This window comes from Halichoerus grypus, chromosome 10, assembly GCF_964656455.1.
Source record: "Halichoerus grypus chromosome 10, mHalGry1.hap1.1, whole genome shotgun sequence".
Classification (NCBI taxonomy): Eukaryota; Metazoa; Chordata; class Mammalia; order Carnivora; family Phocidae; genus Halichoerus; species Halichoerus grypus.
In genome coordinates this window covers 120,986,698-121,004,328 of record NC_135721.1, presented here as the reverse complement: position 1 = coordinate 121,004,328, position 17,631 = coordinate 120,986,698, and the positions used below count along the sequence as shown (strand labels likewise).

The window sequence follows — 17,631 nt, the reverse complement described above, 5'->3', positions numbered from 1 at the left end:
AAAGCCATCAGACTGGATGAGGTCACCAGGAAGTAAATGGAGATAAAGAGGGGGAACAAGGACAGAGCCTGGGGAAATCCAACATTTAGATAGGGAGATGAGGAAGAACCAATAAAGGAAACTAAGAAAAAACAGTCATTAAAGTAGAAGGAAAACTTAAAAAATGCAGTGTCATAGAAGCTAAGCACGGAAAATATTTCTAGGAGCACAGAATCATCAACTGCCAAATGCTGCAGATAAGTTGTATTAGTCCCAGTAGAACAGACTGCTGTAATAGAGACATTGGAGACATCCCCATATCTCAGTGGCATGGGCAATATAAGTTTATTTCTCACCCACGTACAATATATTCAGCAGCAGAGGAGAAGGATAAAAGGAGGGGAGAAGCAGTTCTTTGCTCCATGAAAATATTCAGGGTCCATGTTGACAGAGGTTGAATTATTCAAGTTATGGTTTCAAAGGTACTCAGGGTGTCAATGTCCAGCCAGTAAATGGGGGTGAGAGATGAGAATAGTACACAGAAAGTGTAATGGTAAGCGTCTAGCAAGAAATAAAGGGCACACTCAAGTTGGGTAATTTTAGAAAGGTTTTGTTTTTTTTTTAAAGATTTTATTTATTTATTTGACAGAGAGAGAGATAGCGAGAGCAGGAACACAAGCAGGGGGAGTGGGAGAGGGAGAAGCAGGCTCCCCACGGAGCAGGGAGCCCGATATGGGGCTCGATCCCAGGACCCTGGGATCATGACCTGAGCCGAAGGCAGACGCTTAAAGACTGAGCCACCAGGTGCCCCTAGAAAGGTTTAATAAAGGGATTATTTATAAAGGTAGGAGCAGGGGCAGGAAAACTGTGAAAGGATTTCCATAACCTTGAAATGGTTGATAGTCGTAGCTGTTACTACCTTAGACTTGAAGAGACGAGAGAAAGTAATGATTAGTGATCCAGGGGAACAAATTCCCTGACTTCCTTCCTCTCTGCCTCCAATCTCCTACAGGTACCTCGACGTGACTCAACCCAACCAGAAACGAGAAGGCTCATTAATAAAATCCCTAAGGCTGGGATCCTGAGGCCCAGAGCAGGATGGAGAAAGGTGAAGAGGCGATTTGGAGGAGCAGATATCCAGCATGGGCTCTCAGGCTTGGAAGGCACTATATCCCTTCCACCCACATTCCATTGGCCAGAACCCCATCCTATGGCCACCTCTAACTACAAATTAAGAAATCAAGTGCCCAAGAGGAGGAAGGAAAAGATTTGGTGAATAGCATACCCCTCTCTACCTCATGGCCAAGCAAGATGACAACTGAGAATTGACCACTGGATTCAGCAATATGGAGGCAATTGGTGATCATGATAATCCAGTCTTGGTTAGAGTTGTGAGTGTGAAAGCCTAATGGGAGTGGATGCAAGACAGAATGGGAGAAGAATCGGAGACTGGCAATTGCTAACAACTTCTTTCAGTCAGTTTTGCTGAAAAGGGAATCAAAGCAAAAAGGTAATAGCTGGAGGGTTGTGAGATCAAAGGGGTTTGCTTTGTTTTTCACAGTGAATAAAAGCATGTTTTATGCTGATGGGAATGTTCCAGGAGAGAGAAAAAATTGATGATGCAGGAAAGAGGGCAAATTGCTGGAGTGATGTCCTTGAGGAAGCAAGAAAGGATGAGATCTAGGCATAAGCTAAAGGTTGGCCTTGGAAAAGAACCCAGGCAGTTCATTTATAGGAACAGTGAAGAAAGCAGAATGTATGGACAGAATCCTGGTAGGGAGGAAATGTGGTGGGGAGCTTATTGAAGTTCCTTTCTAATCATCTGGATTTTCTCAGTGTAACAAGAGGGAAAGTTAGCTGAGAGTGAGTCTAGAGGAGGAATTTTGGGGGTTAAACAGAAATGAGACAGTATGACGTAGTTACCTAAGATGATGTGAGAAATGATACCCGGAAGTTAATCTTGCCAATGGAGATGGTCCAGTTTTCTCTGGGACAAGTGAAAGCCTCTGGCCCTGCCTTTCTCCACTCTGTCTGTAGACCTCTCCTTGTCCTAATCCAGCATCAGAATTGGATAATAAGTATATATAGAGAGAGAGCACTTACCAGGTCCAAGCCCTGCTCTAAACATTTCACATGTATTTAGGCATAGTAATGCTATGCAGTAGGTACTACTTTTTTTTTTTAAGATTTATTTATTTATTCAAGAGAGAGAGCGTGAAGCAGAGGGAGAGGGAGAGAGAAACCCCAGCAGACTCTGTGGTCAGCACAGAGCCCCACATGGGGCTCAATCTCACGACCCTGAGATCACTTCCTGAGCCAAAACCAAGAGTCAGACACTCAAAACGACTGTGCCACCCAGTCGCCCCAATAGTAAGTACTACTGTTATCAACTCCCTTTCATAATAAGGAAACCCATGCACAAGGTAAGTAATAGAGTAGATGCCTGAGCTGAATTCAACTCAGGCAGTCTGGCTCCAGGCTCTTGAATCCTAATTCTCTATACATACTAGATATGTCGGAGATAATCAGTAGAGGTGGCTGGGCTTGAGAGAAGGAAATAGAATTTTGAAAGGGCAAGGGGTCGCAGCCAGGTAGGTGGGGATGAGATGCTGTGCTTAGGAGAGGATTGGTAGGGACTTGCTCCTGGGAAACAGGTGGGCACATGGTGACCCAGGGAGCCTGGGACCCAATATCAGAAGTACAAGGACAAGGTGAATAGGCATGCATCAGTCAGCACAGAATGTTGATTTCATCTTGATGTAATGTCCCTTGGTTTCTGTGCGTTGCACTGGCTGACAGATCTGTTGTGTTGTGTTTCCACGATGGAGGGCATGGTGCTGTGGTGGGAGCAATAATGATGATGTGGTAAAACAGCTCCCAATCAATGCATGCTTCATCAGTGAACAATGAACTTCATGAAGACTTTTATCAGCAAAAAAACCCATCAATCAGCAAAGAACCAAACATTTTCCTTACATTACATCATTTAATGCTTATAGTACCCTTGTGGGGTACGCATTGTCATCCCCATTTTCAGATAAGGAAAGTGAAGCTCAGAGAGGTGGTATCGCTGTCCAAAGTTACATGGGTACCAAGGCCTGAACCCCGGCCTGTTAGAGTCAGAAGCGTGTGCTGCTACACTGCACCAGCTGCCTCTCTATTTGCGGATGAAGCACCAGGAGCCTGAAGGAACCCTACAGGGCCCCGAGGGCCTCTGGGGCAGGGCCCCCCGGGGTGAGAGGGACTCCCTTTAATGAAGGCAATCGAGAAACAATCCTCCTCTTTATTTGCCTGTAACAGGGGCTCAGAAAAGCTAATTATCTTCCTGTGAACCAGTTAACTATTCAATTTTCTCCATTTGGGTAATTAATTATCAGAGTCAAGTGCAGGATCCAACTAATTTTAGAAAGACGCAGCTGTAGGGTCATCTGGGGGACAAACTCAGCTGAGAAAGCAGGAAGCACAGGCAAGAGGCTCTCTCCGCTGTGGCTCAGAGGGAGACAGGGAGAGGGGCCTCAAGCTGGCTGGAGTGGAGGGCATGGGGAAGTGTACCTAAGGCAGGCTGGCTGGGATTCCCTCAGCACCAAAGAGCAGCAGAATCAGGGGCATGGGCCCAGGAGGGCAAAGCAGCTGACGCAGCTGCCACCATCACCTCATGGAAGAAACGGGGGCACTTCTTCCAACCCCCAGCTGCTCTGGGTCCTCTCTCCCTTTGAGGGACCCATGGGATCTGTCACCCCTTCAGTCCTCACATTCTCACTTGGATCCAGCTTATAAAGATGTTAAGCCACAGAGAGAGAGAAATCTTAGTTCCCATCTCTGGCTATCAACTCATATTAACATTGCTAACATTGATCAGGAGCCAGGCACAGCTCATACCAGGGTGGTTAGGTACAATGACTTTCCTGTACTACAGATGAGAAAACAGAGGCTCAGCAGTTTGTTCAGGATCTCATGGTTAGCATATGGCAGAAGCTGGGACTTGAGCTCAACTCCCAAATCCATGCCCTCACCTTCTCTTAAAGTGACATGCCATATGTGCAATTTACTGAGCAGCACCATGGTGAAGAACTGGAGTATTTGGGACAGCAAGGGTTGGAGGAGCACTTGGTTCACTAAACTAAGTCAGCTGGTCAAGGATGGTCAAACCTTCAGCAAGCTCCTCAAGGGAAGGGACATTCCAGTTGCAAAAGCAGCAGGTCTAGAATTCTTGCCACTATGTGCCACCATGTGCTCGGAGGGGGCCATCAAGAGAGAATGGAGAAGACCTGGCCAGAGAGTCTGCCTCCGAGGTCAGTTGCTGGGGGGTCAGGGTTGGGGTGAGGATGATCATGATGATAATTTTACTGAGCACTTACTATAAGCCAAGAACTGTAATAATCACTTTTACTGGGTTGGTAGACTCATTTAATCCTTATGATGATCCATGAAGTGGTCATTCTTATCATTCCCATTGTACAGATAGATAAACTGAAATACCAAGTTCAGTTCCTTGCTCTTGGGTGAGGAAGCTGAGTTAAAATCTGAGCAGTTTGTCCCCACCATTCCCCTGCCAGTCAACCAGGCCCTGGCAGAGGGTCAGAGAGAGCTGGCAGGGAGGCCACCCCAAACCATGGACAGCTCCCCATGGCCCCATGGTTGCAGAGCCACGTTCCTGGGACTGGTTCGTGGTACCTTGTGACTACTACCAGTGTCTACCCTTTGTGAAGAGCTCTGCTTTCTTGCAGAGGGGAATTCTCCTTGGGCTAACCCTTAGGGACCAGGTGCTCTGGCTTGATTCAAGTCCCTGACAAGCCCTGTGGAGTTGGGTCCTGAGCCAGGAATATCCCTCCTCACGGTTCTGGAGACCCATCTTCTAAGATGTAAGAGTTTTCTCCATGGGGAGCCAGTCAGAGAACTGCTCCCCACATCAGCCCAACAGTCATTTCTCCTGTCCAGCCCTGCTCTTTCTACATTTGCCATTACTTCCCACATCCCATTTCTATGGGAAAGCCAGTCCAATCTGCCTCAGCTTCTCCATCTGTGCTTCTGTCATCCCTGCAAAAGCCCAGGACCCAAACTGGACCTGCCCAGTTAGGTCTTCCTCGTTTTGCCAGCTCTGATAGGAGCTGCCAAGTTCACAGCCAGGCTCCCCGGCCCAAGCTGCCGGCCCAGAGCCCCAGCAGGTGCAGCAGAGTTGCTAAGCAACATCTCCACATCTCTGTGTGTTCCTGCCACATGATTATCGTTGCTAAGGAAACAAGTCCTCTGGCATCCCAGGACGCAGCAAGGCCTAGGCGGTGGTGTGTTACCTGAGGCCTAACAAAAATCTTCCTGTCCCGTGTTCCTGACAAGTTCTGAGTCCCTAACTGCTATAGGGGACTACCAGGTTGATCCTTGCCTTTTACCCAGGCACTGGCTCTTAGAAGGGAGTGTCCAAACTGAAGTCTTGGTCACTCACTGGGCATCCATGGAATCCAGTTCTTAGGGGTGGCCAGTATTAAGAGAGGCTTTTAAAGAAATATATTAATACACCAGGGTTCAGAAGATGATCTTATATCACCAATTCTCCCACTTCTGTCCATAGATTCCACTGTAAAGGCAGAATTTCGGTTTGAATCGGAGAATGGGAAAGGTGAGGAGGGGCAGCGGACAAGAGGGTCGCAGTGGGATCCCAGTACCATAGCAACAAGAGAACCAGAGAGGGTTTTCCCCAGTGTCACCTCCCCACACCTGCAGCTCAAACACCGCAGGACAATGGATGCCACGTCATGGGATGTCACAGTCTTCCTGGAGGGCTTGCTTCCCTGGATTCTCCAGTCCAGACTTCTTGGAGCTCCCTCCCCAGGACTGGCCCAGAAATGAGATGAAAATGAGGAAATCTTTCTGAAGGACAAAAAGACAGAGAGATGGATGATAAGAGACAAAATATGAGAGAATTTGAGCACCAGTAAGAAGGTGCAACAAGGGACATCTGGGTGGCTCAGTCAGTTAAGTGTCTACCTTCAGCTCAGGTCAGGATCCTGGGGTCCTGGGATGGAGTCCAGCAATGGGCGCCTTGCTCAGCGGGGAGTTTGCTTCTCCCTCTCACTCTACCTGCAGCTCCCCCTGCTTCTTGTGCTCTCTCTCTCTCTGACAAATAAATAAATAAAATCTTAAAAAAAAAAAAAAAAAGGTGCAACAATTGAATAATAGGAATTCCAAAAATAAAGAACAGAGAGAACAGATGGAAGAAAATTATCAAGAAATAATAGGGATAGGGGCCCCTGGGTGGCTCAGGTCATGATCCCAGGGTCCTGGGATTGAGCCCCGCATCCGGCTCCCTGCTCAGCGGGAAGCCTGCTTCTCCCTCTCCCACTCCCCCTGCTTGTGTTCCCTCTCTCGCTGTGTCTCTCTCTGTCAAATAAATAAATAAAATCTTTTAAAAAAATAAAAATAAAAAAATAATAATAGGGATATATTGAAAATAATTGAAATATCCTGGAAAAGATAGGCATAAGTTTCCGGTTCAAAGATTCCAAAGAAGGGTCCAAACCAAACACTGAAAATATTTCTACCCTAAGTCACATCTTTGGGAAGTATCAGATTACTGGTGACAAAAAGAAGATCCTAAAAGTTTCCGGACAGTAAAACCAATTTGCACAGAAAATATCAAAAATCATAATGGCATCAGACTTCTAAAGAAAAAAAAGATAGAAGACCATGCAGCAATGTCCTCTAAATATCCAAGGGAAATTATTCTATCCTTTCTATTATGGCTGTTTTCATTTCCAAGACCTCTTTTTGATCTAATTGATCCCCCTTTAGAACACACCCTGTCCTTTTTCCATGGGGGCAGCATCCAATCTTGTCTTCTCTATTTATTGTCTCAAATTCCTTCAAATTATACCCGTTAGGTAGATAGTTTGTGTCTCTCTCTTTCACATTGGAGGCTTTCCTCAAATGTTTGGGGACATTTAGTGGTTGTTTGGATGGTTTGATTAGTTTTAGGTGTAGAAGTTTAGGTTGTCTGATCATATTTAAGAGTAAAGTACTAAGGGGAGCCTGGGTGGCTCAGTTGGTTAAGCATCTGACTCTTGATCTCAACTCAGGTGTCGATCTCAGGGTCAGGATTTCAAGTCCCACATTGGGCTCCATGATGGGCATGGAGACTACTTAAAAAAAAAAAAAAGAGGGAGTAGGGAGTAGAATACTAAAAAGTACCAGTCAGAAGCTCTTTGTACTTGGCTTGGGCATGTGGTTTGTGAACATCGCTGTAAGGAGATCCCCTAGGGTCTCTTTGTTAGATCCTTCTTCTTAAGCTGGTAGGATTCCCCAGAGAGATGGATTGCCCACTTTTGCTTGGAGGGTATGATCCTGGCAACCAGCACTCTAGCTGCTGTGAGGGAAGAAAATGGTGGGAGTTTCAACATTCAGTATGCAAATTTACATCTAATTCCCCTGCTTTCAGCAGGGAAGACCCCTACCCTCAATTGTACCTGGCATCCCCAAATCCAGAAGCCCTCTTTTACCTTATCCAGAAAATAAACCTTCTGCTGGGGTTATAGAGAACCAGGGGTCTTCGTCTTAGACTTTAAATCAACCTTCCTGTTTAGCCCCATCCAGTGGGGTCTCCAGTCCCTGAGCTTTGGGGGTTTCTGCCATGAAAACAGGTTGCTGTTTCTTGTCTTTTCCCACAACCAGTTTAGGATTCAGCTTTCTGGGTCTCCTAAGCTAGCCAGCATACATTCATCTGATTTCCAGCTTCTAAAATTTTATTACTACTTGGGAATATTGTCTCCTCTCTCACCGTCTTTGTCTTTGTAGATCTAAACCTTTTCAAAATTCCTGCACTTACTATTTTAGTTGTTTTTTGGGAAAGAAGGTTAGTCATCCACTGCCCTTGTCCAAACTGCCATCTTGAACCAGAAGTCTTGATGTTGGTTAATAACTGGTATGAAAACATGTACATCCAGACTGGCTGGGTTTGAATGCAGGCTTTAGCCTCCTGATTCTTGCCTGTACTAGCTGCCTAACCATGGGTAAGTTATAGGAACGCTCTATGTCTCAGTTTCCTCATCTGTAAAATAGGGATAATAATGTTACATACTTGTGGCACGTGGGTGGTGTAGTCGGTTAACTGTCTGATTCTCGGTTCCGGTCAGGTCATGATCTCAGGGTCCTGGGATCGAGCCCCTTGTCGGGCTCTGGGCTCAGTGTGAAGTCTGCTTAGGATTCTCTCTCCTCTCTCTCTCTGCCCCTCCCACCCGTGCACTTTCTCTTTCTCTCTCTCAAATAAATACATCTTAAAAAAATGATAATGGCACATACTTCACTTTACTATTGTGAGCTCTAGAATAGTGCCTAAGACATAGTAAACCATTCTATCAGAAATTATTGTTGTTGTTGTTGTTATTATTACATTGTATTTACTATATGCCAGCACCTGTGGCAAGGGCAGTGGGTCTGGGGAAGCTAAGAGGAACATTCCATCTGAGCTTCCACTCTTTGCAGCCCCAAAACTGGTACGACCAGTTTTCCCACTCTGGTCTATACCATGTAAATACAGTATGTGTCCTAAGTAAATTACAAGCAGGTGGAAGTTCTAGTTGTGCAAATAGAGCCGGTAACAATGTAAATAGAGTATTCAAATGAACTGGAGGCCAGCAATGGCTGGGCAGTTGCTTTCGAGCATGGTTCCGTTGCTTCTGTTTAAGTATAGTGGCCGCGGGCATCATTTCCCACACGACTCACTCACACATTTATTTCTGAGCATCCAAATCATGTCTGTTGCTTGTTTTGTAGGGCAAATGACACCATCTGGACAATGGAAACAGCAACACATGCTTGGGGCAGTGTCCGCCTCCCACCCCAATGGCTTAAGCAAAGTCTCCTCCCCCCCTTTCAATGAGCTTCCTTTGAGTTTCCTTTCTTCTGGTCGGCTAGGCTTTCATCTCCTCTCTCTGCTCTCTGTCCCACAGAGCAGGCAGCAAACCTGCAGGTTCTGTGATCTTGCTGCTCAGCCTTAAAACAAAAAACAAAAGCAAGGAAAAAAAAAAAAAAAAAAACCAACCAGACACACTCAACTCTGTTGCAGTTCCTCAACTTTCCCTCCTGGAAGGTATGAACCATCAGCTTTTGTGAAAGTAGCTGCTACAAGGTCTGGAAATCTGAAGGAAAAGACTGAAGAGGGAAAGAAAGACAGAGACCTGGGGAAGAAGAGTGAGGAAGGGGAGGAGGGAGGGAGGGAAGGAAGGAGGGAGATGGTAGGCCAGCCAGCCCCCAGGCTGAACGAGGGCTCCTCCTTGGAGAAACAGGGCTTCTTTACCACGAATGCATGGACCAGCCACTGCACATTCACCATCGAGCTGAAGATGGCTTGATGTTTTTTAAGTGATAGCAATTGGGCCAGTCCTGGAAGATGCAGTTATTCAGGCTATTTTTATCTAAATGCTTTACCACCCCCTCTGCTTTGAATGTTCTTCATCCAATAACCTGTATTTTGAGGGCTCTTGCCCCTAACTTCAAACACAGAACTCCCATCCCCAGGCAAAAATTTCACAGCAGATCATTCAGGGGCCCAGGGGTGTCTCACATTGTTTACAAGCCGGGGAGGTGACCCAGAGACATCTGCAGATAGATTCTTCTTTGGCTCTAGCTACCCTCCGATGGGTACAGTTACATGGCATCCTCCCGACACGGCCACTGATGCTGAGATGCCCTGGAGTACCAGGAGCATCGTGCCGTGGGAGCGGTGGGAGCGGTGGGAACGGTGGGAACTGTGGGAACCGATGGAAGCCCAGCAGCTGCACTATGCAGGAGGAAAGGGCTTTCCAAGCTCTCTAGCACAGCAATCCTTCTAGGTTTCCCACTGATGTTTTCACTTTTCAGGGTTCAGAACTTCTTTCTCTCTTTTTCTCTCTCTCCTCACCCTATCTGAAAATTCAGATATGTATTCGTTGGACACCAATCTCCTGTCTGAACTCAGAATTGCCTAGGATGAGGGCCTGGTTCACTAGGTCATCTTCTCTGGTTCCCTCGTTGTTTAGGGTGAGTTTTCTCCCGGGAAGCCCCTCATAGCCTCTTGCCAATAGATGTCTGGCTGGCGAGACCAGCAGGTCTGTAGAGACATAACCAGATGTATCTTCACTCCATTCGAGGACACAGCTTGGACCAAGCTGGCATCCTTGCTACGCTCTTAATCCCAGAAAATCCTTCACGGGCCCTTTCACAAACCTGTGCCTTCACCCACTGATTCCACTTGAAGAGTGAAGTTATGATTCTTCCATTAACCAGGGCCCTTGGATGCTTCTTCAGAGCTTGGCTTCCAGGCACAATGCTGCTGCATACTCAACGGCCCTGTGGTAATGAGTTCTGAGTACAAACAGAGCTGCTCCAACACACCCTAGCTGTTAACACAGTAGGTAGGCCTACCCTTGCCCTATGCTTTGGCCTCCTGTCTGGGAACCTGCCCCACCCCACCCCCATCTCATCCATCCCAGAATTGGTTGGCTTGAGGATTCCCCTGACAGGCCCCAAGTTATGTGGAAGCAGGCACCTGTCTTTGGCTCAAAGGAAGTAGCAAGTCCAAATCCATCGTCTGTTCCCAACCATTTTATCCTCAGGTTGACCTCCATGTTGGTTCTTGGTTTCTTGGCTAGAGAGGAAGATTCTCTTGCTTCCTTTTAGGGCCACTTTTTCATGCCCTCCTCATTTTTACTGTGGGCCCAGGGTGCAAATAACACAGCTCTCCACTTGCTCTCACTTTTGGGGGGAAAACTTCTCTGCCAGCATTGCATTGGCCTTGGGATCTTGCTTCCCCCCCTACCCCCCAGGGTCAATGATGAGCACTTAACTCATGCTGAGCCAGTTGGACCCTTCCCCTCCCCTCCTGGATGTTGAGTTTTGCGCAGAATGATCCAAGAACAAAAGTGATTACTGTGTAGTGCAGCTACTGCAACCAAGCTTCCTAAAGAGACTGCTAATTCCTAGTCCCTAGATCTCGGAGCTGTAGGTCTTTCTAAAAGCTGACTATTCAGCTTTTTTGTTTTTTTTAAACAATTCTCTGACTTTTCCTATAGTCTCCCAATAAATCCCATTTATACTTAAATCAGCCCAAGTCTGTATCTGTTGCTTGCTACCAGAGAACCCTACCGGATTCCACAGGGATGGCCCTTTCTCCATCCCCCACTGTGGCCTGGATGTCCTTTCCTCCTGTTCTCCAGGTTTCTTCCAGTGCCTCCCATGCTCAACCTAGCTGTGACCCAGCTGACAGGGGAGCCTGTGGGGTCAGCCCACTGTGACACAGAGCAAAGCAGGGGAAGGGCAGGATGCATTTGAGAGCAAACAGACCTTGGGCAGCACAGGCTTTATTACTTACATTTGTTAGAGTATTATTTAACTTTTCAGACTAAATGAATTTAGCATTTAAATAGCACTTAAGTATTTAAGGTTCAGAATGTATGCACTATTTGATTTCTTATTGAGTTATCACACAAAATAGGAAAGCCTTCTCTTCTAGAAAAATCTGTATGCCTCAACCATGTTCTCAACAAAATCCACGAACTTATTCCTTTTCTTTCCTGTTCATGTTGATGGCACTTTCTTTGACTCATAAGTTTATAGGGTGAAGGGATACAGTACCCCCCCCCACCCCAATAGCAGTGGCCCAGCATCCCTACACCTTCAGGCCCTAGACGTAGCCAGGACGCAGGGGTGGAAAAGCACATGTCTTTGGGATTCCCAAACAGAGCACGTTCAGCCACTTGCTGCTGAAAAAATGCAAAGGCAGAGAAATGAGTGGTAGTGAAACAAGAAAGGAATTTGTTTCAGTGAGGCCAGCACCAGGAAGACAGAGGACTAATGTCTCAAAGACTGCAAAGTGCCAAAAATACTTCCAGGTTTATATAAGGAAGATGTGGGGCAAAGGTTGGTGAGTACGAGCAGGTGGGCAGTGAAGGTCAAGCCCATCATTGTCTTGGGGTCAGTCCTGCAGGGTCTTGCTGGCTCTGGGCAGTCCTTCTTCCTTGAGGGGGTAGTTTCAGTTCCCATCAGGGGACGCTTTCCCCGTAGGGTCTTTTGCCCGAGTTAATTGATAAGCTGGAAAGAAGACACTTCATCAATTATAAAGTTCGAGGTCAAAATGGATGTGGTAGAGGGACGCCTGGCTGGCTCAGTCGGTGGAGCATGAAGATCTTGATCTCTGGGTAGTGAGTTTGAGCCCCATGTTGGGCGTAGAGATTACTTAAAAAAAATTTTTTTTAAAGTCTTAAAAAAAAATAAAGAGGTGGTTGAAGTCCTCTTTCATGGAAAAGTCAGAGAACAGGGCAGTTTCTACTAGAGACTGAGTAACACAAATCACTCAGTCTCCCCCCTCATCCCCCCCCCAGGCTCCTCCGTGCTTATTTCCCAGCTGCTGTAAGACAGGCTGGCCTCACATCTGAACCCCGAGAAACAGGAGTAGCACAATGACATGACAGCAGCACAGTGACAAAGCAGGATTCTTTTCCTTACATAAGGAGCCATTAGAATGTGTATCAACATCTTGTTAGGTGATTTGTTTTAGTTTTACGATTTTAACTATAAAAGCAATATAAGCATGTGGTGTGAGCCCGCAGTTCGATCAGCCTGTGCCGTCTTACACTGAGGTTCCGGCATTCTGGACTAGCTTACGTAATTCTGGGAAAGAGGTCTGGGGCAGCGATCAGGCTCAGTCTCCCTAAAAGCAGAGCTGGCCGTCCTCCCTGCAGTCATAAGGAAGTGGCGAGGCTGGGAACTGGAGAGGGAAGGGAAGACATCAGGATGGCCACAGAGTGAGCCCTTGGCGTTTATCACATAAATGTTTAATGGCAGAGTCAAGGGCAGAGACTGGGCCAGGGTCTGGGCCATGGGACTTCCCAGGGCCCCAGCATCCTGGGCTCAGCTGTTGCAGCTGCTCTCTGGAGGGATTGCTCGGTCTCCACCTGTAGTCTCTCTGGAGGGGTAGATGTGCTTCCCTGGAAACCTCTTGTAATGAACTTCCCAGTGGAATTCTCCACCTGGACCTTCCCGAGATGCCTAAAACAATGTGTCAACACATGAATTTGTTCATCTTTGTGCCAGACCTCCCACCTTTCCTATCTCGGGTGATGGAACCCCCCCACCCCCAGCCATTCATCTGTCTGTATGAGGAACCAGGCCATCATCCTTGATACTTTGCTCCCCTACCAGCATCTAATTTATTCTATCTCCCAAGCATCCCGTGAATCTGGTCACTTCTCTCCACCCCCCACAGCCCATCACTACGGTTCAGACCACCACAGGTTATTTAATATTTAATATTATTTAATGGCCACCTCCTGACTGATGGTCTTGCACAGAATGGTCATGACTTCGCTCACTTCCCAAGTGTCTACCCACACCACCTGTGTTTTGGTGCCCGTGATACAATGGTAAGCACGACAAAGTCCTTATCCATGGAGCTACCATCCTTACGGAAGTCAGTTGTCCTTCCTAAAGCACGAATGTCATCATGTCTGTCTTCAACTTAAAATATATCAATGGCATCCCACTGCCCTCAGTATAAAATCCAAACTCTCTATTACTCCTTCCTCTCCAGCAAATCTCAGCCCACGGTCTGCTTTGCCTGTCTTCCTAGACATGCGGAGTCAATTTCAGTTACTTAAATGCACCAAGCCTTTGCATATTCCGGGACCTCCTTTCCTCCCCGCTCTCTTTGCCTGGCTAACAGCTACTCACCCTTCAGGTCCCAGCTTGGCGCTCTCTTGGCCAGGGTTGCCAACTGGGATGAGTTAAGTCATGTTGGGGATGATGGAATTTGGAGGATGCCCAGGATTCCCTGAGACCTGAAACCCATCCTTCCACAACCGCTACTGCTCATTCCTTCTTCCGGAGACTTTGAAAGAAACATGTGCCCAGGGAACAAAGCCAGACAAATGCACACTTTCTTTCTCTGCGGTTCTGGCCTCTCGTTGTGCTCGATTGAACAATGTGGAAGATTGCTTTGACCTGGGCTGGAGGGAGACTTAACTGACCTCAAAGGACAACATGTGCTGGTTTGGGCTGCTCTGCATCTGAGTGCTCATTCTATTTGGAGGAATCCAGAGCCTGGCACATTGGAGGCATTTGTCCAGGGGCAGCAGCAATGACCTAATTGGACGGTCCCTGTAGTAGGCTCTTACCTGGCTTTTCTGAGGCCGGTTTTCCAGCCTTCCTATCAGTTCTCCAAGCTACTTGATATCCTTCCAACAAATCCCTTTTTCTTTAAGGTCCCTAGGTACGGTCTCTATTGTTAGAGACCAGAAACCTCGAATGTTTTAGTATCTTTTTTTATCCTATCCTCACCATGGGGCGCATCCTCACTCCCCACTCCACTGGTGCAAAATGGCAAAGCCCAAGACGAATATACTGAGCAGGATAGGGATTCTAAGTTCCACAGCTCATCTTGACTTACCCACCCACTCCAGGTTTTCCTTGATGGGCTGGAAACACAGATCCTAAGTGAGAACAAACCTAAGCCATTTCCCTTCTCAAGCACTTGGGAGGAGAAGAAGGAGAATATCGGAAAATTGCTAATCATAAAGGAGGGAGATTCATCCTTCGCCCTGTGGCTCAGTTAGCATCCTGGCCCTTGGCCCATGCATACTGGCATGCCTCCTGCTTGGAGGCAGAGCCAGGGAGAGAGAAGCTTGCACCTCTCCCTGGAGTCCAGCAGCTGTGGATGAACAGAAAATGCTTGCTGTCTTTCCAGGTATCCCATGGTTTCCTAAGAAATGGGCACCGTTGCTTCCTGCCTTTGTCACTTCACCATGCTTGTGATTTAATGCTTTTCTATCTCCACTTCTATCTCATGGCTTCTCCCTCTGGTGAGTGTATTGATTTCTCTTACCCCTTCCAAGCATTTACTCTCACTGGGTCACAGCTTCACACCAGCCACCGCTGTCTGCATGCCCCATGGCCTCTTCTGCCTGGTGTCTCTGCACCTCATTGCTTCTGCTCCCTGCCTCTTCTCTGGGTTTCTCTCAACCTGCAGGCCGCTCTGCTGTCTGGGTTTATCTCTTAGATCCAAGCATCCCAAAGATGGTGTGATTAGATCTGTTGGTCACTCCTCATTGAAAGGCCCCTGCCCAAGGCCACAAGTCTCTGGTCACCTGGCTCAGGGAGACAGAGCTAATGGGTTCCATTCCAACCCAACATTTCAGACTCAACTTGTACAAACCTAAGCATGTCAACTTTACTCCCCCTTCATTGTTTCTTCTGTGTGCCCGAACTGAGTGAATGTTCTACTGTTTTTGCTGTAGCAATCTGGTCTTCAAAATGAAGTCCTCCCTATATCCTAGTCACCCAGATTCATTTCTCTCCACTCCTTCTGTACCACAACTGTCTGAACGTCTCAATATGTAATTCTTGAGATGAAATCAGCTCTTCCTACCCTTCGGCCAATGCTCTTTCCTTTCAACCATACTCCATACAAGGGGGCTTTGTTTGGACTTCTCTGTCTCTACTTGTATCTTTTTTTCTCTACAGGAGCCCAATCTGGAATGCTTTAACATCCTCATCTACTGGACCATGAACCCTTCTGGGCAGAAATGATGATCTAGTGATCTTTGGGGCTTGCCCAGAGTGGATGTCTGTGAGTATTAAAGACCAACTCAGCAATGACTCTCAAACATCCTTCCCCTAGAGATCAGGACACACAGTCCCCCATCCCCTGGTTCAGCAGCTCATCTTGAGGAGGTGTGCAAAAATGAGGGTCCTGGCAACAGCCTGGTGGGATCCCACAGTCCTTCCCCTGTGCCAAGACTGCTGTGGTGTGAATGGATCTCTAGGCTTTGGCCCTGAGAGCACTTCCCTCCAAAGAATGGCAAGAGCAGAGAGGACACAGCTGTGATCTAGGTGGTCCTTTGCCTGGCCTGCCAGGGGCTGTAGGCTGCCTGGCTGCTTTAAGTGCCTCTCTGTGGGATGAGCTCATTTCTTCTCGCTCTGTTGCTTTTGCTCGTGATGCTGCAGGACTCCTAGTCCAGGAGTGACTCAGCTTATTTGCCTCTTGACATACTTGAAGTGGTATAGGGGAGGAGCAGAATAGTTGGCGGTCAAGCTGGAAGCAAATTTTGAACCTTATAGTCATGAGGAGGCCTGGCCTCATGCCCACAAGACCATGGAGAGGGCCAGGAGGGTTAGAGCCTGGTCCTGAACTTAACCTGGGAGTACGGCCAGGGCTGGGGTAACTCAGCCAGCTCAGGAAGGACTTAAGAGGTTGCATATTCTCACTAAAGCCCAGGCTCTGAGACTGTCCCATCAAGCAGGCAGAATTCGTGGTGCAAGGGCAGCTGACAGGTAGTACCACGTAAGAGGTCTATCAGGCCCTCACAGTAAGATGGAGATAGGAACTAATCTTCATAGAATGTTGGGGAAGGAAGGAAGCAGATTACTCAAAGCAGCAAATCAGAGTGAGATCTAAGGCAGGAACCAGCCCTGTGAGTCTAGGCACAGGCTGGGTGGGGAGGAGAGACATCAGGATCGGAAGCCCTTATCATTCATTCTCCACCCTGTGCTGAACCCTGGAGATGCAGAGATGATTGAGCAGGGTTCCTGTCCTAGAGCGAATCCCGGTTTGAATTTGGTGGAGAGCCCAGACATATAACAAACTACAGTAACACTCGGTCAAAGCTATGGCAGAGGTCAGCACAGGGGCTGTGGAGCACAGAGAAGGAGGACTAACTCTGCCTTTTCGGAAAGAGGGTCTAGAGATCCTTCATAGCAGAGGGAGTATCTGAGGTCCTTCAAAATGGAGGGGAGGGTCTGAGGGTCCTTCCTAGTAGAGGGGAGAAACTGGAAGATCCTTCACATTGGAAGGGAGGGTCTGGAGGTCCCTCACAGTAGAGGTGAGTTCGTACCTGAAGGATGTAAAAGGATTTACTAGGTGGAAAAGAGATGCCTGTGTATTGGCATGAGGTATGTCACAGCCAAGCCTGTTGGGCACTACAGGTCATTAGATGGGACTGGTACACCAGGTGCATATGAGGATGTGACAGCAGATGTTGTAGATGTTGATGAGAGGCTGAAGAAAGGGCTGCCCTCCTGGTTATGATTCTGGTGATCCCACCTACTAGTCATATGGATTCTCACCCCACAGCTCTACTATCTGACTCAATCAAGTTACAAATCTTCCTCTTAAAGGAGGGGAGATAGGTGATAGCTTACTCCTGTTTAGTATGAGTTCCTTTCTTCTTTTAAGCATAGGAGTCTGACTTGGCCTGGCTTCAGGGGAACAGGGAAACTGAGGGAAGAAGGGAAAGGAAATTGCAATTCTGTGGGCAATCAGGTGTCCAGGACTCATTCCTAAAAACACGGAACATGCTAGAAAAAGGACAGTATGACTAATGTTAGCCTACCTATTACTTCTGACCTATTTTTGTTGCTTCAAGAATGAGCTGGGGCTATCTAGCCCTGCAGCTGGGTCCCCAGATGTTGTAGCAAGTCAGAGATTAGGTGATGGTCAGAAGAGCCTGAAGACTTCTGAAAAGGCACTTGCATGACGAGAGGAAAGAGCATGGCTTTAGGTTCGAGTTCAAATAGTCCTTCCTAGCTATGTGTTTTTGAGCAAGTTACCCAGTCTCTCTGAACCACTGGGTCCTCAGCTGTGAAATAGGGATTACAGCACCTATTTCCTAGGATTGTTGTGAGGGTAAATGA

At 47.4% G+C, this 17,631-nt stretch overlaps 1 long non-coding RNA gene across 3 annotated transcripts in view; it reads left to right on the top strand.

Moving 5' to 3' along the window:
* Positions 1-17,631, top strand: part of LOC118554082 (uncharacterized) — a 53,442-nt gene that overhangs the window by 25,003 nt on the left and 10,808 nt on the right. For 2 of the 3 annotated variants that reach the window (XR_013442058.1, XR_013442057.1), the window contains exon 3: positions 15,463-15,568. This is a non-coding gene — a long non-coding RNA (uncharacterized LOC118554082). Of the gene's footprint in view, positions 1-991; positions 1,568-15,462; positions 15,569-17,631 lie in introns of those variants that run through there. The other variant, XR_013442059.1, reaches the window with a different exon arrangement.